The following is a 24,099-nucleotide window of genomic DNA, read 5'->3' as shown; positions in this document are numbered from 1 at the left end:
TTATTTTTTTTTTGGCGTAGTCAGGATTAAATCCATGTGATTTGCATTCTTGCTATATATCATATCAAGTTAAATCATCATGTTTCAGATTTAACACAAATATAGCCGATATATAAAGAATAATTTTTCATATTTATAACAAATTCAATTTAATAAACTGCTTGAAAACCCATCTAAACGACCTCAAAATGCCAAAAAAAAAACATGATTCACTGCATAGCAAGGAATTTTTTTCACTAGATCGTTTTCGATGAACCCACCAAGTTTCAGGTTAATCCGAGTCCGTCAAATTCATGACCACTAGCCTGTAACCAAACTCGGAGAATAACCGTTTTAAGTAGTTTCATGAATTAAAATAAATATGATATTGATTTCCATTCTCCTTATAATTACACTATGAGCTCAAGGCATATATTATTTTCTTCCTATTTCTAGGATATATAATATCTCCTTTTGCAATAAATTATCCTTTTATTAAATACATAAGAACCTGAGATATTATATTTTCTCCCGTTCAGTGAAAACCCCAATATCTCTTCTCATGGGTGGAGTTAGTTTCACTAGTACCCAAAGATAAATACTCTGTTTCTAGTTATGAACCTCCACCATTATTGTAGATTTCTCAAGGATAATTTTCACATGGTATATTAAACATATTTCAATGACTCAAATAAATAGACCATTTTGTGGATCCTACTTATTAATCATAATGCTCAATCCATGAATAGATATAATTTCACATGTACAAATTTACTAAGAATTTTTCATGAGTTCAAATAAACAAACCACTTTAGTGGTAATAATTTATTACTCATAAAATTCTCAATTTACAAGTGAATATATATTTAGCTCATAAAATTATTTTATGGTAGACCATAGCTTAAAAGTCGTACCAACATTATAAAACTCATACAACATACCGTCATATTTCACTTAATTAGAATCTCCAATCAGAGAACAAAATTCTTCATCGAAAATCCAAACTAGTAATTACGTAGGGCATGAAAATATAAACTTAAATTTGAGAAATTTTTTTATGCACAAACATGCCAAACGCTCCAATCATTAGTCATCCAGGATATCAAATAGAGAATTTTACTTTCTTACAAAATAATTATATCATTACACAATATGAATTATACCTTGTAAGACCTAGTCAATAAAATCTTACACCTCTATTATTGAATTTAATACAACAACACGTTTATTTGCTAATAGTCAATGTGTAAACATATTATATGACTAGTATTTAATCATGGGGACCATGGGGAGTCATCCCCAACACCATTGAATTAAAAAAGAATTAAAATTATTAAGAAATAATTTCCAGAAAATAGAAAAACGTCCAAAACACAGTCCAAACGACCTCAAAACGCCGAAAAATACCATGATTCACTGCTAAGGTAGCAGTGAGTTTTTCTCACCACGGCGTTTCCGATGGACCCACCAAATTTCAGCTCAATCAGAGTCCGTCAAGTTCGCTGACCTCCGAAAATTCCGGCTATTCGGTCAAAAACAGGTTTTGCGTTTTTCTAGGGTTTACCCCAAAAAATTCAGATAATCTCAATCAAATATCAATAAGAAAACATATATCTCATGATTATAAGAATAATCCATAAATTATGCACAGTTAATTCACAAAACAGCAGTGCAGTTTTTCAGAAAACCACATATATATGTAATTCAAAAAATGCACATAAACACCATATTCTTGTTTCATGAAAAACTTAGTTATCTAATTAGATGTGAGTGAGCTTTGATACCAATTGATGGATTATTATATGCAGCGGAAGCAATCCCAGTATCAAAATCACATGTAATTTAGACAACTAGCATAAACGGGATTTCACGGGTTACCTCTTGAAGCGTGAACATATCTCTTCTACCACGTGAGCCTTCAGTTCCATAACTTCTTAATGGAATCTCCATCACCCGCACAATCGTGATCCTCGAACGTTCCACGGTCTTCTACTGTGTTACCCAGATAATACCCGGAAATAGCAATTTCGTGTGGGCGAAATTTCTAGGAAAACTTGGCAGAAAATTTCAGCCACCATGTACCCATCCCTCTAGGTGGAAAACCTTATGTATTTATAGCACAAGTTTTAAGGGTTAAGACCCTTTTCCAAAACCTGTTAGGTTTTCTTTTCCACCAGAAAAAAGATTCCTTTATTTCCTCTTATTTAGGCACAATAGGGACCACAGAATTTAATTAACAAAGCTTCTAATTATGGAATTAATTTGTAATTTTCGAAATTAATATCCACCATAATTAATTACGAATTATTCCACTAAAAATTCGTAATTACACTCCTTATTCAATTTCGAAATTCATCAATTAAATCTTATTTAACTCTCCATGTTAAGATTCAGATACGAATCAATTAAATTAAATTACTGACGATTTAATTTATTGATTATTTCCTTTAGACTTTCGCTTAACTTATTTCATGTGTCGGATACAAAATCCACCGGCCGGGTTTACACATGAAAACTTATAAGCTTTCATAAAGGTATATCATCAATTCCTTGGGCATACTTTTAGCTTTTAACATACATCTAGCCATATTAAGAATTGTTCAATTCTTTCTCTCTGCAACTCCATTTTGTTGGGGTGAATAAGGTACCGTTAGAGGGCGACGAATTCCATGAGATTGACAGAAGTCATTAAATTCTTTTGAAGTGAATTCGCCTCCTCTATCGGACCTTAAAGCTTTAATTTCATAGCCACTTTCTTTCTCCACAAGTACTTTGAAATTTTTAAAAGCAGCAAAAGCTTCAGATTTTTGGTTCAAGAAATAAACCTTAGTCTTTCTACTAAAGTCATCAATGAAGAGCAGAAAGTATTTACTTTTACCAAAGGAAGGTGGATTGATTGGTCCACACACATCAGTGTGGACAAGTTGAAGCGGTTTGGTTGATCTTGACATGGCCTCCTTTGGAAAACTCCTCCTTGCATGTTTTCCAAGAAGACAAGCTTTACACAATTGATTGGGATAGCTGATTGATGGCATCCCATGCACCATGTTCTTTTCCCCCATTGTTTTGAGCACTTCAAAATTCAAGTGCCCAAATCGCATGTGCCAACACCATGATTCATCTTGCACATTAGCCTTCAAACACTTTGCATCAATTGTTTTAAGATTCAGAGAAAATAATCTATTCTTTGCCATATGCACTTTAGCAATTAGAATTCCACTTGAGTCTCTAAGCCAAAGATGCATATTTTTCATGTGGATGTCATATTCCTTTTCAAGAAGTTGGCCCAAACTCAAAATATTACTTTTTAATTTGGCACATAATAAACATCTTGAATTAACTTGTGACTACCATCTTTACAGGAGATCACAATCGTACCTATCCCTTCGATTTGAATCTTTGAGGTATCTCCAAAGGACACATTACCTCTCACCGTTTTATTGATCTCCACAAACTTTTCTTTTCATCCACACATATGATTGATTGCTCCATTGTCCAAATACCACGAGCTGCAATCATCTCTGTCTTCTTCCTTGAGTGTCATCAACAACGTTGACTCAACTTCTTCTTTCTTGTCGTCAACAAGGTTAGCTTTTTCTTCAACATTGCTACGACATTCCCAAGAGTAATGGCCAAATTTATGACAATTATAATACTTAATTTTTGATTTGTCATACCTTTGTCCGTTATTTTCTTGATAGTAGCCACGCCCTCTTCCTCCTCTTTGTCCGCGAGCACGACCTCTGAAAGTTTGGTGGATTTTAACTTCATTGTTGAAGTTGTTACCATTACTTCTTCCTCTTCCATGACCGTCACGGCCTCGTCTTCGTCCTTTCACTCGATAGCTTTTTGCACCTCCATAATCCTTGAAGGATGCCTGAGTTTTAAGAAGTTGCTCTAGTGCCACTTCTTGTCTCCTTTTGATCATTTCTTCATGGGTCTGTAAAGAACCCTCCAATTGCTCCACTGTCATAGAGTCTAAATTTTTAGACTCCTCAATAGCACACACCACAAAATCAAATTTTGGTGTTAAAGTGCGGAGGATCTTTTCTACCACACGGACATCTTCTATGTCCTCCCCGTATCTATTCAATTGATTTACAACAACCTTAACTTTTGAACAATAATCTGAAATGCATTCAGATTCTTTCATTTTTAAAACTTCAAAATCAGCCTTTAGAGTTTGAAGTTTTACCTTCCTTACCTTGTCAACTCCTTGGAGAGAATTTTGTAAAATCTCCCAAGCTTCATTTGAGGTGGTAGCATCCGCTACCTTCTCAAACATGGCATCATCCAGGCATTGGTGGATGGGCGTGAGGGCTTGTTGATCTTTCTTCTTTGTCTTTGCCAAGACATCTTTTTCATTTTGAGGCAGAGCTTCCTCATTATCGGGTTTTGCATACCCTCTATCTACGATTTCCCACACATCTTGGGAGCCAGGAATGGCTTTCATACGTAGACACCATTTCTCATAATTATCTTTTGTGAGACGGGGATACTGAAAGGACATCGGACCATTATTCACCATGGCTCTGATACCACGTTGTTGGGATAAAAAATAATATATCCCGCCCAGGAATAATATTCACGGTAAATAACAATGACACAAGAGAGTAACAACGACACCAAATATTTTAACGGGGTAAATTACAATACCCGAGCGGAGCAATATAATACCACTATAATATTACAACTTGGTAGTGTCAAGAAACTACTACAACTTCGAAAGAAATAACACTCTTTTTTTTAAACACCTCACTACAATATTACTCTCACTCGCTATTTATCTCACATACTACAATCTGTAGATTACTCTCTCTAACTCTCTGTTGCTTCTCTCGATTTGGTGTGTCTGAATTGAGAGAATGAGGCTGCTATTTATAGCCATCATTGCTGCCCAAGAAACCAATAAGATAAATTGGTTCATTGCAATTTGCAATTGCAAACCACTGGCGCCCACAGTTTTGTTTTTCTCCCCGTCAATCACTCCTCTTTCTTTTTCTTTTTTTCAATGTAGTAGGTGACGTATGGACCCCATAAAATACTCATTACTTCACAAGGTTAATGAAAGAGGTGTTCTTTGCATCAGAGCTCAAGATGGGGAAAAAACTGGATGTTTGAAATCCTTAAGATATTCTCAAGAGTCTTATCTATTTCATTATATATAAATAAAAGCTGTAGACATGAAAACTGGATAATTGTACGAGAGCCTCAACCTTCAGTCATAGGAGCTGAAGATGCTGAAGTCCACCCTGTTCGCTTATTTTTTTTACTTTTGTCATCCTCGGAAATAACTGATCTGGAGTCTCCAAATGCTGCATTTTTCTTACATGAACTTATCAGAACCAAAGGCAGATTCTGAACCTTTAAATAGTGTAGAAAATTTGGGACTTACGGTTTAGGTATGTCAGTGCCAAGATAAAGCAAAAGTTGAACAAAAACGAGAACGCAAATAGGGCAACAACACAGAGCCAGAACACATGGTCTTCTGTATACATGCTCCTAGCCTTGAGAAGAACCTTACCCACAGTTGGCTCAGAAAATCTCATGTCATTGTTGGGCTGCAAAGAGCATAAAATAGGATGTGTCAAGATAATCAATGTTGATGCGAGAAATCAAACCAACATATGTCGCTATTTATAAACTAATGTTAGACCTTACATTACTCCATCTTTCGTCCAGAAACTCATTGATAGCTATCGCATTCTGTCCATATGTCATAGGAGATATATAGTAGCCCCATTTCATCCATGGTTCCAGGTCATCTGCACCAATACATAAGCACGCATTCAAAAAATATTGAACTCGCAAAATTGGACATGCAAATGAAATTGTCAATTTTGTAGATCTATCTGCACCTATAGTCCAAGACTATAAAGAGCACTCTTTATCAGAACTGAGAAGTTTTACAAATTCCCAAGAGAAAAACAGAAAACTGACCTTTTGCAACAATGAAACCACCAAGCACAAAAACTATGAGTATCGTGAAAGTTGCAAATGTGCTAGAAACTACTAGAGTCCTTCCAAGTGCAGCAATAAAGTGAAAGAGAGACAGGGCCGACTGATTCAAAGCAAAAAATACCAAGAATTGGCAAAAAAACCTGAAAATATTGTAGGCGCAAAAATGTAAGTTTGAATTCTTAATAGTTCCTAAACTAATTGTTAAATGTGCATCATAAATTCACATTGACCAGATATCACGACTCAGCAGCCTAACAAATACACCACATTTTACCACAAAGAATTTTTGGTTGCCAGAAGTGAACGGAGAATATAGCTACTTGCACCAGGAGCAAATCCGATGGTGTAATAAGTAAGTACTATCCATATCAGTGATTCCATGAAAGAAAGGGGAATTTTTAAAAGCCAAATGGGAAGAGCAAAAGCCCAAGCTGGATAAACAAGGAATCTCTCTGTTTAAAGAACACAGGAAGTCTGAAAACGGTAAGTGCAAGCTCTGCTGTACCATTAAACATCACATTGATGAGGCTGAAAAACAAGGCCCCATAAAATTTGCCTCCATCCGCCATCTGACCAACTTTCATCTGTGTCCTAAAGAATACTGTGAAGGCAATTATTGACATCACAGTAATCTGGAATGTCTTGAATATGTATAAGAAGGGATTCCGCTTCATCAACAGCCATTCCCTCGATAAGCATGCCTTGAGGAGTTCCATGTTGGAGATACCGTACTTCTAAGTGACCAGTGCAGCAGGATGGACTTTGCTCTTGTCATAAGGAACTCCAAGGTCATCAGAAAGCTGTCGCCCAACATGAAAATTACTAAAGCGTTCTGCAAATTCAGCCACTGAAATATATTGGTAAGGTTCATTTTTTCTGAACCAATACTGTTCTTGGTCCTTTAAAGAAGTAACCTCTTGCAGAAAGTCAGCAACTCCTTTCCTTGCTGGGCATTTAAATCCAACACTCTCGAAAAACTCCAGGACATTCTCACGTGGACCTTGGTAGACAATCTTTCCCTCGGAAAGCAATATAATGTCATCGAAAAGATCATAGGTTTCTGGTGCAGGTTGAAGAAGAGAGATTGTCATGGTTCATCCATGATATGGACCATCTGCCTCATGTATTTCACAATTTGAAATGTTGTAGACTGTCAAGGCCAGTTGATATTTCATCCATGAAGAAAACTTTAGCAGGGCCAACCAACATTTCTCCTGCATTCAGTGAAAAATAAATTTCACATTAAATGTTGTTACAAGGCACATGCACTAGAAGAAACCCAGCAAGCTGGATAGACGCTGCGGATAAAAAAGAAGAAAATAAAGGGGACATTTTTGGGCCGCCCAAAAAAAATAATAGCCGGCAAATGTATATGTTTTGTATATTAAGCATAAACATACATATAATATACATAATCAGTTTATATGTTTTGGGCTGCCGGGCCAAAAATGAAAAATCCCAAAATAAAGCTTGTACGAGGGTCTTCCCTTGATTGATGCGATATTGTACATACCTGTTGTGAGCCGCTTCTTCTGTCCACCAGAGATACCCCTTCTCATTTCATCACCGCACAATGTATCAGCACAGATATCCATCCAGAGTATCTGTAATTCAGTTCATTAATCAGTTTTAGGTGGATTTGTACATGCAGGACTAGTTACGAGTGCAATCAGGAGTCTAACCTTAAGAACGTAGTTCGTGACCAAACTAGATTCTTGGCCTGCAACAGCTGTAGCTTTCATAAATGCATCTATCTCAGAATCAGGTTTGACTCCTGCTTCCTTTTCACGCCTTGACAATTCGGTAAGGAGCTCATACCTTGTTCCAACTCCTAAACAACGTCCTGCAAAATCCAACGTCTCTCTAACTGTCATCTCTCCGTGATGAAGGTCATGCTGACTAATATAAGCACATGTCCTTTGAGGGATGAATTCTGACAGTTCATGACCACAGTAACTGATTCTTCCATTCACTTAAAAGAATACATTGTCAGCAAAACACCACTCAATTAGAACTTTCAGGTCACGCGTTGAAAATTCAAAAGTCACTCACTCTTATGTCCTTGTCTGGCACCCCAGCAAGTGCTTTTAACAATGTAGTTTTCCCAGCACCCGGCGGCCCCAGAAGTAGCGTCAACCTGTAAAATGAAAAAACCACAGAATCAATATATGAGCTCCAAGCCCGTCCCAACCATGCTAAATCACACTGAGTAAAGTATGTGTGATATACTAATTGGAAAATATGTTGCTTTTCTTTAACCAACGGTGCACTACTTGCAATAAACCTTGAGTCCTTGACTGCCCACAATTTAGACTCAAATATTAACTTTGAATGCAACTTTTCATTTGATGAACATACCTTGAAGGTCTGACGATTCCATTCACATCGTGCAGTATGTTGACAACCCTTTTCTTTGAAGGGACAATCTTGATCTTTTCAAGAAACCCCTATCAAATTTGAACATTAAAAACAAATCAATTCACCAGTACAAGTACCAAAGTTTACAAGCTTTTAACAAGTACAATAAAAGCGAGGGAAACAAAGGCATTATTGTCAATGTACTATCAATCTAAATTATTGAAGATTACATTTAGAAGAAGAAATAGTACCTCCACAAAATTGATGGAAGCATTCCAGAGAGTAGGCAGTGCTCTAGATCCCACATATGCATCTCCATCAATACAAAGATGCTCGAACCGAACTTCGATCTTCGGAATCTCAATTCCAACTCTGTTCCATGCAAAACAAAAATCATTTGATTAACACATAATGTTGAACCAGGAAACAATATAAAACACTGCGGGCACGGCAGCCCGATGCTTGCATCCTGCATTTACGAAGGGTCCGGCAATAGACTGCACCCCAAATTTTCAAAGGGGTGTGACGTAGGCAACCTACCCTAACACAAGCCTTAGTGTCTGATTCCACGACTCGAATCCCTAAACTAAATGTTAGGCGGAGACAACTTTATTGTTGCTCCAAGGCTCACTTCAATAAAAAAACACTAAGATCAAGGAAATTTGTTACTAATTTATGTTCCACTCACCTATCAGTCCTGTCTCTGAGTCTAGTAAGGAACCTCTCATTATCATCTTCAACAAATTTAAGAATACTTTCTAAGAGCTGTTTCCTATCTTGCAACCTAAGATTGGCAACATCAACTTGTTGATAATTAACCTGTCCATCATCCAATGTTTGCTTCAAAATTCCTTTCCTTAGCCTATCATAAGTAGGAAGTCTCTCAATAGCAGCCCATTTAAGCTCTTCTTCATCATCATTTTCCCTTGCACTTGTTTGAAAAACATCACCTCCTGTTGCTGCACTAAACACTTCTCTAACACTAGCTGATGCCCAACTCCTTCCACTTATTGATCCAAAACTCGGCCTTCGACCGCTCTTACTCATGGACCGCCGGCTCAGTGACTTGGCCAGCTCATCCGGCCGGCCTAATGTTCCCTCCATTTTTTACCCTCTCCAAGTCCAAGAATCTCAACAAAAAAAAAAAAAAACCTTTAAATCCTCTGTTTCAGTGAATTTTCTGCCACCCGCAAAAAATTGAAATTCACTTGGAACAAACGTGTGAAAAGAAACAAAAAAGTAAGAAAAAAATATCCAATTTTCTGGCAACCTTAATTATTGCACAATCACTAAGAAATACTACCTCCGTTCCAATTTAAGTGAAACCTTTCTCTTTGGTTGGACACGGAATGGAGGGAGTAATACAACTATACACATTAGTCCAACTCTCTAATTTGCAATAAGACCCAAGTAGTGCACTTCAGAGTACAAACTTAAAATGGGAAATTCAAGATTTTAACAATGGACCCACAAATCAAGAAAGTTTCCAACTGTCTTTAATAATTGCATGTTTAGTTTTAATGGAAGTAGTGGAGTAGCCACAAATCTTATATGGTGAGTTCAAACTTTAAATAAGTTAATAATTTTTATCTATGAATGATGCGCCAAAGTTTTTAAAATCAATCTAACCAACTTTTAGTTGAACAATAAAAATACTTTTATTCGAATTGTAATTTTATAATCAAAATTAATATAAAAAAGATAATAATAGAAATTTTACTAATAAAAGTAAGCATAAAATTAAAGAAAAGAAAGAGTCGAGAGGGTTTGTATTGTTGTAGAAATTTTTGAAAAGCTCGACTTTTAAATTATAAAATTTGTTTAAGAAATAATTTTTAATTAAAAAACAACTTTTAAGGTTAGTTACTTATCTGTATATAAATTTTAAGTTTTAAAAGTTATTTTATTTTAAAAATTAGATTGAAAAAGAGTCAAATAGACCATACGTTTAATTTTGGCAAACAAGATGGGCAAATAACTTTGAATTGGTGAATAATATATCACTGTGAACACCTTGTACTTACCTCACTCTCAATTATGTTAAGGGTGTTCAAAATATAATATATAGTCATATAAAATAGTATTTGACTTATATATATAGTGTAATTTTTTAGGGAAGACTACCCTGACATAGTATGGCTATGCCACTGAATGGAACATTAAATTAATTGGAGCAAACTTTTCACGTTACTAGTGAGAAAAAAAAGAAAAAGAAAGAGTATCATCCCCTATCATGCAGGAGAAAGAAGTGGACAAAAGTAAAATGGTATGTATATAACCATAATATGGAACAAGAAAAAATAAAGGGAATGAAATAAAGATTATGCGCAAGATCAGAAAATGTACCAGTGAATATAACTATACACAGAGGCAGGGACACTGAACTGTCAAAGACTTCATGGGCTTGGTTATTGATCAGTGAATACACAGAGTTCAGAAGTCGACGGTTATACATATAGAGGGTTTTAGTATGCATGGGGAAGGGATCAAGAGAAGTTTGAAGCAAATATTACGGCTTTTTCAAAGTAGTTTGCTGAGGCACGTACTCTTATTTTCTTGTTTGTCTTTTGGTGCATTTCGAGGCTCCCAAAATTTCTAATTAAAAGATTCACGCTCTTTGATATAGGATGAAGTGAACAGTAATGAAATTAAAAATTCAAAAAACAATTACTATGATTAAGTTCAAATTTACGAGTTAAAGCAATTTTTTTGTACATTTTTATCATTTATTGAGGGGTGTAAAAAATTATTCTTATATTGGAAGATTCAAGAACACGTGTATAGATATAACGTTATTTCCTCAGTATAATTATCTACGAATAGTTTCAATTGAATACCTTGGGATCATATGGCTCTACGTCTCAAACTCGGGGGTGGAAAAGCGTACATGGACTAGTTCTAAAAATCAAAATCTTAATTTACTTTATACAATTTTGTTGTTGGTTTTTTTGGAGAAACGCCAAAAGGTAAATCCTTTTTGTCCCATTAAATGTAGAGTTCTAATGGGAGTAAAAGTAGAGAAGTAGAAGACTTGTACAATAAAATAGTTCAAAGTGCAATAAAATATATAGTTCTTTTTTGTTTATATCTATCGTCTTTTACTCTTTTTGTCTATATGTGTTAATTAAAGCAACAAAAATCCAACCAAAAGGAAACCATGAATTTATTAGCATGCCAATAGTTTCTGTTAAAGTTACAAGATTAATGTAGCAAATCTGTAAATGTCGAGCTCTTTCTTTAATTCTCCATACTTGTGTGACTCTTTCTAAGGAACTCGAATGTAAGATTTTTAGCCAAGTTTCATGCAAAGTGACTAATGTTTGACTGTTGGTTGGAAATTTCAAGGTAGAATTTTAGCCAAGTTTTAGGAAGGTGACTACTTGTGTGATTTTAATTTCTAGATAATACTACGGGGAAAGGCACAAGTCCCATATTACCCCCGAATTATTCTAAAGTGGAATTATTCTAAAGTGGAATAAATATCTCCTTAAAATGTTATAATCAGATTTTTTTAGGGAGATGAAACACAGTCGCATATGTACGTGCTTCACCATTGGCCGTCTAATAGTTAACGTAAGATATGCATGTGAAAAGATTTGGCTGGTTGAACCATAAAATCTTGCTTTCTTTTATGTCTTTTTATTTTATAAGGAGGAGGAACTTTTGGTTTTTGAATATATCAATAATTTTGGTCTTGCAATTTAATTTATGTAGATGTTACCATTCGAATACGTAAATTAAATGTATATCTCATAATCTTATATCTAAGAAAGAAGTTACTACTAATTTAGTTTACCTTATCTCTCTTATCCATATTTAGGCTTATTAGTATATATGTACGTGCGTTGCACGTATGTCTTTAGTCAACATAATACTTAAATTTGAAATGATTAAATAATATTTGAACAGAAAAAAATAATTAACTCACTATAAAAAAAATGCGAAATTTGCGGAGGTTTTATTGCGGGGTTACCATAACCTCCGCAATTTATATCAAATTGAGGGGTTTATTTATCCCCCGCATGTAACGATCCGACTGGTTGTTTTGCTTTTTAGAATCCCGCCCCCCTAAATAAGATCTTCCACGCTTGCTTTAACTAATTTACGACCTGCGGGGATGGTTGGTTCGGGATTTGGAAGAGTTTGGGGTGAAATAGGCAGACTTGATTCCCTAAGATTTTCTTAAAAGGCTAAGTTTGACTTTGGTCAATATTTTTAGTAAACAGATCCGGACTTGTGTTTTGAAGGTCCCGGAGGGTTCGTAGGAAAATATGGGACCTGAGCGTATGCCCGGAATCGAATTCCGAGGTCCCTAGCCCGAGTAATGAATTATTGTTAGAAATTGTTAAACTGAAATTCTAAGGATTTAATGAAATTGAATAATGCTTGATCATGTTGGTATCGGGCCCGTATGTTAGTTCCGAAGCCCGGTACAGGTCCAATATAACATTTAAGACTTGCACACAAAATTTGGTGTCAATCCGAGTAGTATAAGTATGTTTCGACACATTAGAAGTAAATTGAAGAACTTGAAGTTCATAAGTTTGATTCAATTGGTTTTAGGGAGTGATTCTTAGATTTGGCGTTGTTTCGGGTGTTCCGAGGGTTCAAGCGAGTCCGTTTTATGATTTCAAACTTGTCGGTATATTCAGGCGGGGCCCGGGGGCCCCGAGCATCAATCGGACGAGGCTCGAGTAAAGTTGAAAAATTTGGCAAGGAGCTGAAGCTCCAGCTATCTTTCATAACCACACCTGTGATTGGTCAGCCGTAGGTGCGAGACCGCAGGTGCGGTCAACTCATGGCAGAAGCGGCCAAGGGGAGGAGCCCAGGAACTACAGATGCGGCTCCTTCTCCGCAGAAGCGACTACGCAGGAGCAACTCCAAGATCACATAAGCAGCCCCAGCACGCCTGGCCCAATTCTGCAGATACGGGCCCCCTCTCGCAGAAGCGAGACCGCAAATGCAGTCCCCTAACTGCAAGTGCGGAAATCACTGAAGGTAGTATCGCCTTCATTTAATACGGGAATGTGTTATTTTTGACACATTTCCACCATTGTTTGGGCGATATGGGAGCTTTCTACGAGGGAAATTCCACCTAGCATCTGGAGGTAAGTTCATCCTACTTATTTCTAGTTTAATACTTGAATCTTCAGTAGATTAACACACAAAGATTAAGGAAAAATTATGGGATTTGGGCAAAACCTAGGATTTTGATAAAAGTTAGATTTAACCACGAAAATTGTCATGGAATGAAGCAGAAATCATATATTATTGATCATAAAGTTATAAAGAACAACTTTCTTCGAAAAATTTCGGAATCTGGGTGCGTGTGCCCGGAAATTTCTTTAATAGTTAGAATGCGATCTTGTGAGCTTGTATTAACTAGTTCCTACCTCATTGAATTAGTTTTGGGATCGTACGACTCCAAATTGAGGGTTTGAGCACGTTCTTGGTAGCGGAAGTACGCATTGGAGCGAGGTAAGTCTCCTTTCTAACCTTGCAAGAGGGAATTGTCCCCATAGGTGAAATAATTGAATAATTTGCCACTAAATGCGGAGGCTACGTACGCACTAAGTGATGAGAGTCCGTACGTAGCTACTATTATATTAATTGTCCGGGTAGTTTAGGACTCGTATCATGCCATATTTGTGAATATTTATAACCTTTCATGCTAATGAGATCACTTAGGATATGCTAGAGATTTGGAAATGAACATATGTGAATATACACTTTCTTGAACACTTGTATGAATTATTTGAATATAAATGCGCCTTTATGCACCTTCTTGATGATAATTGATATTTGTGGATCGGGTCGATCGCCTCGGTAGACATAGATGCATCTATGGTTCACGACATTCGACCCTCTGGCAGTGCACAGTTTCTTTTCTGTTGGACCGGGCCGTACGACATCGACATAATATGCGCATGATATCTATGTGAAATCTTATTCATAACTTTGTTAAATGCTCTGAAATGTAAATGATTAACTGTGATATTGTCTAGGACATCACTTATCTCTTCTTGCTATAAATTGTTATTTATTTGTGACATCCATGCTTAGCATAATGCTTTCTTATATTATTTGACCCTAGTAAGTATCAAGTCGACTTCTCGTCTCTACTTCTTCGAAATTAGACGGGATACTTACTGGGTACATATTGTTTATGTACTCATACTACACTTCTGTACTTAATTGTACCAGATTTGAGGCAGGTACATCTGGCTACCAATCTGGTGCGCGTTCTTGATCATAGTCCGAGACTTCCACGGTGAGCTGCTCCCTTCCTATGCCATCAGTAGAATGATGGAGTCTCTCTATACTTTTGGCTGTCTATTCTATTTCATATAGTAGGATAGATTTATTCTTTTGTATATTCTACTAGATGCCCACATACTTGTGACACCAGGTCATGGCACACACATTGGTAGACTATTCTTTTGGGATTGTATAATTATTTTTTGTACGTTACTAATTAACACTTGTTTTAAATTCAAATTAAGAAATTGCTGCAATAGTTTTAGTAAAGTAAACTTAGAACTTATTATTATTTCCGCGTTGGCTTTCCTGACAATGGTGTTTGGCGCCATCATGACCTATAACAGAACTGGGTCGTGACAACATGGTATCAGAGCACTAGATTTACGTAGGTCTCACAAGTCATGGACAAACCTAATAGAGTCTTATGGATTGGTATGGAGACGTCTGTATTTATCTTCGAGAGGCTATAGGGTGTTAGGAAACTACTCTTTATTAATTTCCTATCATGCAGTGGTTGGTATACTAAATTTTCCTCTTCTATTCTCTCACAGATGGTGAGGACACATACGGCAGATGTTCTAGACTCGAGAGGAGCTGTTTCCCCCGTTGCTAGAGGAAGAGGCAAAGGCTGGGGAAGGGCACCGGCCCGAGGCAGGGGACAAGGGCGTCCTAGAGCTGTTCTAGTAGCACCACTGGCAGATATTGCAGGAACTCTATCATCGAGGAGCAGGGCAAGGTGACCGCAGCTGAGCCTACCTCGGCAGACTTTATGACAGCACCGGGTTTCCATGAGGTCATGGTCCGTATACTGCGGTTCATGGACACCATGACTTAGGCTGGTTTATTTCTAGCGGATCCGGCTATATAACAGGCAGGAGGGGGAGCACAGACCTTGACTGCTCAGACTCTTGGTCATGCAGCTGTAGTGTATCAGACTTCGGGTGCCCTACCCATGGATGGGGCTCAACCAGTTTCTGTAGTGGCACCCGAGCCCAGACTAGTTGCGGATGGTGACCCACAAAAGTTATTGGATAGATGGACTAGACTTCACCCTCCTGTCTTTGGGGGTGAGCATCATGAGGATGCCCAGGATTTCATTGATAAGTGTAGGGACAGACTGCACAACATGAGGATATTGGAGTCACATGGGGTTGACTTAACCATAGATGGTGATAGTCTTATGTTCTTGGCAGGCCAGCAGGTTCTCCTCCCATCACTTGGGGCTAGTTCACACAGTTATTCTAGGACCGGTATATTCCACCATCTAAGAGGGAAGAGCTGCGGTATCAGTTTGAGCATCTTCAGTAGGGTCAAATGTCCATGACCGACTATGAGGCGAGGCTTTCTGAGTTATCCCACCATGCATTGATGATACTTCCTACTGACACAAAGAGGGTGTGGAGGTTCGTTACAGGGTTGCATTCTGGCATTAGGGCCAACATGGCCCGAGAGGTAGAGATAGGGACTTCTTATCAGCTAGTGGTGGAGATTGCTCGGAGGATCGAGGGCTACCATCTAAGAGGTAGGGAGCAGATGCAGCAGGATAAGAGGGCTAGATTCTCCGGAGAGTTCAGAGGTGCCTCGGCTAGGGGTAGAGCTTAGTTTGGGAGGGGTCAGCCCAGCAGGCCCCTATATTCATCACCACCACCTGCTCGGGGTTCTCTAGCGTGCCCCTATTTTAGCGTCATACCAGACAGTTCTTATCGCCCGCCAGCTATTCAGGGTTCCTCTAGTGGGTATTCAGGTCCCTAGGGTTCTTCTGGTTCCTATTTTAGTGCTATGCCCAAGAGTTCAAACCATCCACCAGCTATCTAGGCTTCTTCCAATGGGTCTACAGGCCATTAGGGTCAGCCATCAGGGCAGCAGGTTGCCGCACCACGGGGTTGTTTTGAGTGCGGAGACCTTGGTCATATGAGGATATAATGCCCCAAACTTCGGGGCAAGGTAGTACAACATGGTCAACAGCCTATGATTTTAGCACCGATTTCCAGCCGTCTAAAGGCGGGGGGGGGGGGGACTGGTAGAGGCCTTCCTAGAGGTGGAGGCCAGACAGGAAGAGGTCAGCTAGCTACTACTCAGTCAGGTGGAGGCTAGCCAACCGACGCTCTATCCAGATTCTATGCCCTTCCGGTCAGGCCAGATGCATTGGCCTCAGATGACGTTATCACAGGTATTATTTTCGTCTGTGGTAGAGATGCTTCAGTATTATTTGATCCAGGGTCTACGTATTCATATGTATCATCTCTGTTTGCTCATTTCCTAGTTATTCCTCCTACGCCTTTGGGCACTCCTATTCATGTGTCCACTCCTATGGGCGATTCAGTGGTTGTGGATCGGATCTACCAGTCCTGTGTAGTCACATTCTGTGGTTTCGAGACTAGAGCAGATCTTTTATTACTTGATATGATCGACTTTGAGGTCATCCTGGCATGGATTGGTTATCCCCATACCACGTCGTCCTTGATTGCCATGCCAAGACTGTTACATTAGCAATTCTAGGGTTGCCAGGGTTGGAGTGGAAGGGTTCTACAATGGATACACCTATTCGGGTTATCTCTTTCTTAAAGGCTCGCATATGATTGAGAAGGGGTGTTTGGCTTATCTGGCCTATGTTTGGGACACCACCGTATAGTCTTCGATGACTGATTCAGTTCCAGTAGTTCGGGAGTTCGCCGATGTATTTCCTTCTGATCTTCCTGGTATGCCACCGGATTGCGATACTGATTCTGTATTGATTTGGCCCCAGTACCCAGCTTATATCTATTCTACCGTACTGTATGGCTCCAAAAGAGTTGAAATAGCAGCTTGAGGAGTTGTTAGAAAAGGGGTTTGTGAGACCAAGTGTGTCACCTTGGGGTGCACCAGTGTTGTTTCTAAAGAAGAAGGATGGGACCATGCAGATGTGCATTGATTACCGCCAGTTGAACAAGGCTTCCATCAAGAATAAATACCTGTTGCCGCGTATTGATGATTTGTTTGACCAGTTGTAGGGTGTTAGGGTGTTATCTAAGATCTACTTGAGAACAGGGTACCACCAGTTGAGGATTCGGGACTCAGATGTTCCGAAGACTGCTTTCCATACTAGATATGGTCATTATGAGTTTCCGGTGATGTCCTTTGGCTTGACTATTGCCCCAACAACATTTATGGACCTGATGAATAGGGTGTTCAGACCTTATATTGATTCTTTTGTTATCGTCTTCATTGACAACATCTTGATATACTCACGTAGCCTGGGGGAGCACGAGCAGCATTTGGGGGTAGTGCTTCAGACCTTGCGAGAGCAAAAACTGTATGCTAAGTTCTCCAAGTGTGAGTTTTGGCTAGATTAAGTGGTATTCTTGGGTCATATTGTGTCAGGAGAGTGTATTAAGGTGGATCCCAAGAAGAATGAGGCAGTTTAGAGTTGGCCACGTCCTACTTTAGTGACCGAGATCAGGAGTTTCTAGGGATTAGCAGGTTATTACAGATGATTCGTGTAGGGCTTTTTATCTATTGCATCACCTCTGACTAGATTGACCCAGAAGGGTGCTCCTTTCTGTTGGTCCAATGATTGTGAGGTGAGCTTTCAGAAGCTCAAGACAGCTTTGACTACAGCACCAGTTCTTGTGTTGCCTTCCGGTTCAGGGATGTATACGGTATATTGTGATGCTTCACACGTTGTCTTGGGTTGTGTATTGATGCAGGAGGGGCGAGTTATTGCATATGCTTCACGCCAACTGAAGATTCATGAGAAGAATTATCCTGTGCACGATCTAGAGTTGGCGGCGATTGTTCATGCTCTTAAGATATAGAGGCATTATCTGTATGGGGTATCATGTGAGGTTTACACTGATCATCGCAACTTACAACATTTGTTCAAGCAGAGAGATCTCAATTTAAGGCAACGTAGATGGCTTGAGTTACTGAATGATTATGACATCACCATTCTTTATCATCCGGGCAAGGCAAATATGGTCGCGGATGCCTTTAGCAGGAAAGTAGAGAGTATGTGTAGCTTGGCATTCATTTCAGCATAGTAGAGGCCACTAGCCTTGGACATTCAGTCCTTGGCTAACAGGCTTGTGAGGTTAGATATTTCAGAGCCCAGCCGAGTCCTTGCATGTGTTGTTGCTCAGTCTATATTGGGGCAGATCAAGGCCCGGCAGTTCGACGATCCACATTTGGCGGTTCTCAGAGAGATAGTGCTACAGGGTAGTGTCAAGGAGGTTTCTATTAGCGAGGATGGTGTTCTGTGACTCCAGGGTCGCCTATGTGTTCCTAATGTTGATGGACTGAGGGAGAGGATTCTAGGGGAGGCACGCAGTTCGTGGTATTCCATTCATCCGGGTGCTACGAAGATATATCGTGAATTGAGGCAGCATTATTGGTGGTGGAGGATGAAGAAAGACATAGCGGAGTATGTGGCTAGGTGTTTGAATTGTCAGCAAGTTAAGTATGAACACCAGAGGCCAGGTGGCCTACGTCAGCATATGCCTATACCTAAGTGGAAGTGGGAGCGCATTACTATGTACTTCGTAGTTGGGTTTCCCCAGACCTTGCGGAAGTTTGATGCAGTATGGGTCATTGTTGATAGGTTGACCAAGTCGGCATATTTTATTCCGGTTGTGACTACTTACACTTCAGAGAGATTGGCTTAGATTTACATTCGGGAGATAGTCTAGTAGCACGGTGTGACTGTTTCCATCATATCGGATAGAGGCCCTCAGTTCACTTCCCATTTATGGAGACTCATTCAGAGTGAGTTGGGGATCCGTATGGAGCTCAGCACAACATTTCATCCACAGACCGACGGGCAGTCATAGCGGACAGTTCAGATTTTGGAAGACATGCTTAGAGCATGTGTGATTGACTTTGGAGGGCAGTGGGATCAGTTCTTGCCCTTGACGGAGTTTGCTTACAACAACAACTATCAGTCCAGCATCGAGATGGCTTCATTTGAGGCTTTATATGGTTGGTGATGTCGTTCTCCTATTGGGTGGTTTGAGCCTGGTGAGGCTAAGTTGTATGGTACAGACTTGGTGAAAGATGCCTTGGAAAAGGTAAAGTTGATTCAGGAAAGGATTCGCACAGCTCAGTCCAGACAGAAGAGTTACGCGGATCAGAAGGCGTGAGATGTATCATTCATGGTTGGCGAGAAGGTCCTCTTGAAAGTCTCATCGATGAAGGGTATTATGAGATTCGGGAAGAAGGGCAAGTTGAGCCCAAGTTTTATTGGCCCATTTGAGGTGTTGAGACGAGTTGGGGAGTTGCTTACGAGCTTGCTTTACCCCCCAACTTATCGGGAGTTCATCCAGTTTTCTATGTATCGATGCTGTGGAAGTATCACGCCGACTTGTCTTATGTATTGGACTTTAATACTATTCAGCTAGATGAGAGTCTGGGTTATGAGAAGGAACTAGTTGCCATTATTGATAGGCAGGATCGCCAGTTGAGATCCAAGAGGATTTTTGCGGTAAAGGTCTAGTGGAGGGGCCAACCAGTTGAGGAGGCGACCTGGGAGTCCGAGGAGGACATGCGGAGCAGATATCCCCATCTTTTTCCAAGCTCAGGTACTTTTCTATGTCTGTTCGAGGACGAACCTTTGTTTAAGAGGTGGAGAATGTAACGACCCGACTAGTCGTTTTGCTTTTTATAACCTCATCCCCCTAAATAAGATTTGAAGCACTTGCTTTAACTAATTTACAACCTGCGAGGATGGTTGGTTCAGGATTTGGAAGAGTTTGGGTTAAAATAGGCACACTTGATTCCCTAAGATTTTCTTAACATGATAAGTTTGACTTTGGTCAATATTTTTAGTAAACGGAGCCGGACATGTATTTTGACGGTCCCGGAGGGTCCGCAGGAAAATATGGGACCTGGGCATATGCCCGGAATCGAATTCCAAGGTCTCTAGCCCAAGTAATAAATTTTTGTTAGAAATTGTTAAACTGAAATTCTAAGGATTTAATGAAATTGAATAATGATTGATATCGTTGGTATCAGCCCCATATGTTGGTTCTGGAGCCCGGTACATGTTCAATATAATATTTAAGACTTGCACGCAAAATTTGGTGTCAATCCGAGTAGTATAAGTACGTTTCGGCGCGTTAGAAGTACATTGAAGAACTTGAAGTTCATATGTTTGATTCAATTGGTTTTAGGGAGTGATTCTTAGATTTGGCATTGTTTCACACGTTCCGAGGGTCTGAGCGAGTCCATTTTATGATTTCAAACTTGTCGGTATGTTCGAGCGGGGCCCGGGGGCCCCGAGCGTCAATCGGATGAGGCTCGAGTGAAGTTCCGCACCTGCGGTTAGTCAGCTACAGGTGCGAGACCGCAGGTGCGGTCAACTCATCGCAGAAGCGGCCAAGGGGAGGAGCCCAGGAACCGCAGATGCGGCTCCTTCTCTAGAGAAGCGGCTACGCAGGAGCGGCTACAAGACTGCAGAAGCGGCCCTAGCCCGCCTGGCCTAATTCCGCAGATGCGAGCCCTCTCTCGCAGAAGCGAGACCGCAGATGCGGTCCCCTAACCGCAGGTGCAGAAATCGCTGAAGGCAGTGCCTTCATTTAATACAAGAATGTGTTATTTTTGGCACATTTCCACCATTGTTTGGGCGATTTGGGAGCTTTCTAAGAGGGAAATTCCACCTAGAATCTGGAGGTAAATTCATCCTACTTATTTCTATTTTAATACTTGAACCTTGGGTAGATTAACACATAAAGATTAAGGAAAAATCAGGGGATTAGGGCAAAACCTAGGGATTTGATAAAAGTTAGATTTAACCACGAAAATTGTCATGGAATGAAGTAGAAATCATATATTATTGATCCTTAGGTTATAAAGAACAACTTTCTTCGAAAAATTTCAGAATCCGGGCGCGTGGGTCTGGGGTCGGATTTTAGGAAACTTGTGTTTTGGGTTGGGGAATTTCTTTAATAGTTAGAATACGATCTTGTGAGCTTGTATTAACTAGTTCCTACCTCGTTGAATTAGTTGGGATCGTACAACTCAAAATTAAGGGTTTGAGCACATTCTTAGTATAGGAAGTACGCTTTAGAGCGAGGTAAGTTTCCTTTCTAACCTTGTAAGAGGTATTGTCCCCATAGGTGAAATAATTGAATAATTTGCCACTAAATGTGGGGGCTACGTACGCACTAGGTGACAAGAGTCCGTACGTAGCTACTATTATGTTTATTTTCTGGGTAAGCATGGCGTCAGATTTGATGGACCGGTTCAGGTTCAATACAGAGAATGCACCGGATGTCTTCTACATTCAGAATCTCAAGAAGAAACCTACTGAGACTTTCTGCGAATGTGCTACTCGTTGGAGGTCGGAAACCGCCAAGGTTAGGCCCGCTTTGGACAAGGAACAAATGAATAAATTCTTCGTCAGGACACAGGATCCATAATATTATGAGAGACTGATGGTTATCAAAAATCACAAATTCTCTGATATCATCAAACTCGGGGAAAGGATCGAGGAAGGAATCAAGAGTGAGATGGTAATGAATTTCGAGGCACTGCAAGCCACGAATAAGGCACTACAATCAGGCGGCATATCGAATAAGAGAGATGTTGAGGCAGTAATGGTGGCCCAGCGCCTAAAAACTCCACTCACATATCAAACACCTCCACCCACATATCAACCTTCATCTCCCAGATATTCCCAACCAGCCACTGTCCATCACACCTATAATTCCCAACTATCCCACTTCCAGTCACCACCAACTCGCCTAAATTATCCAAGACCAAGACCCAATTTCGATCGCAAGCCACCCAGACAATACACCGCCATTGCTGAGCCCATCGACCAATTGTATGAAAGGTTAAAGGCCGCATGTTATGTCACTCCTGTTCCCGCTGTGGCACTAGAAAATCCATCCCAATGGGTCAATCTGAACAAAACCTGTGCATACCACTCCGGTATGAAAGGTCACCTACTGCTAAGTGTCGAACATTGAAGGATAAGATCCAGACGTTCATTGACAATAAGGTCATACAAGCGAAGGAAGCCGCACCTAATGTCCGCAACAATCCCCTCCCTGATCATAGAGGTGATTGTGTACATGTTATAGAAACAAATGAGGAATGGGACCCTGAGGGGTCAATCGGGCTTATCCGGGAAGGCGATGACTTTAAGGTTGCAGTTACACTTACTCCTATCATGGTTCAGACTCAGGCACCTATTGATGTTGAGGTAACTGCATCAGTTCCATTCGAGGTAGAAGTAGCTCCGCCCGCAGCCACCTCCGCTCCATTTGAAGTAGAAGTGGTCACACCTTTTACTATGATGGTGTCAACCACACCCCCATTCAACTCAAAAGTAATACCCTGGGATTATATTGCCGAGGCTCGGCGAAAAGGGAAGACTAAGATAGAGGAATCTGACGCTGCATAAGGAATGACTAGAACTGGAAGAGTTTATACACCTGAACACCTGGGAGGTTCAAGTAAGGAAGCCACTGCTAAGCAGCGTGTCATTGAGACCGAGACGGATGACCTGTGAAGGAAAGTACAGGCAAAAAAGTTCAAATTTAATAAGTATAGGGTAGACAATTAGGGATAAGTTTAGAAAACTCCCATTAAGGAAATAGTTCAGTAATAATCAAGTACCACAACAAACAAGGTAGGTGAATCAGTTAATTTGAATAGATGAGGTAGAAATTTAGGGTTTAAAGGAAGATCTTTCAATCAAACCATAAAATATGGAATCCAAAATCAATCGAGAGGAAGTCGTGATTCAGTACTCAGCATATAAATAGAGTAAGAGCAACCAAACATGCAGGTTAAACAATATCGATAGAAAGAGACAAGTCTTGAATAATCAAGATGAACATAATCGCATAGAGGTGGTATAAGTTAGGCTAAGAACTCAGTAAGAACATACTCAAGGCAAGGTAACCACAGAAACTTAAACAAGAATCGAGTACTCATGCTAACACACAGAATCAAACAAAGAAAATCTGGAAAAAGTTAGGGCTTTTAACATAGGCGAGTTGAAAAAGTAGAAAAATCATAGAATCAGTCGAAATATGCAAGAGATAGAAGTTTAAACATAAAGAATCAGTTTAAACAAGGTTTTAGAAGAAGTTCCTAAAACCCTAATTTTAGAAGAAGGTGAAAATAACTTGAAATTGATGATTCTTGTAAAAGAGATTCAAGAACAGTGTAAAACATCAAAAGAACAGACTCAAATCATTTAAAAATCGTACAGATCTAGGAGATGTAGACAAAAATTATTGGGTTTCTTTTGAGATGAAAGAACCTGTTTAGAAACCCAAAGATCGTAACAAATATAGTGTGATTTTGCTCGAAATCACATCGGAGTAGCCAAGAACAGCCAAACATCAAACCCTAGATACACGTCAACGTGGGCCAGGGCCCTTGAAGGCCTCAGAGAAGATGAGCATGGCAATAGAGGAGCCATTGGAGGCTTAGGAGTTAAAGGGAGATCAGCGAAGAAGACCAGAGAAGAAGGTAGGCGGTTGAAAGGAGCTAGGGTTAGGTTGGGTGGTTGAGAGAAGAAAGGAGATGAGAGAATACAGAGGCGGAGGTCTC

General features: G+C 39.7%; 1 pseudogene; it reads right to left on the bottom strand.

The window, feature by feature from the left end:
• Window positions 1-3,260: 3,260 nt before the first annotated feature.
• Window positions 3,261-9,719, bottom strand: LOC107820110 (pleiotropic drug resistance protein 2-like; annotated as a pseudogene).
• Window positions 9,720-24,099: the final 14,380 nt, after the last annotated feature.

The sequence above is a fragment of the Nicotiana tabacum genome, chromosome 11, assembly GCF_000715075.1.
Source record: "Nicotiana tabacum cultivar K326 chromosome 11, ASM71507v2, whole genome shotgun sequence".
Taxonomy (NCBI): domain Eukaryota; kingdom Viridiplantae; phylum Streptophyta; class Magnoliopsida; order Solanales; family Solanaceae; genus Nicotiana; species Nicotiana tabacum.
Note: the sequence above shows the minus strand (reverse complement) of the source record. Positions and strands in the feature narration are given on the sequence as shown.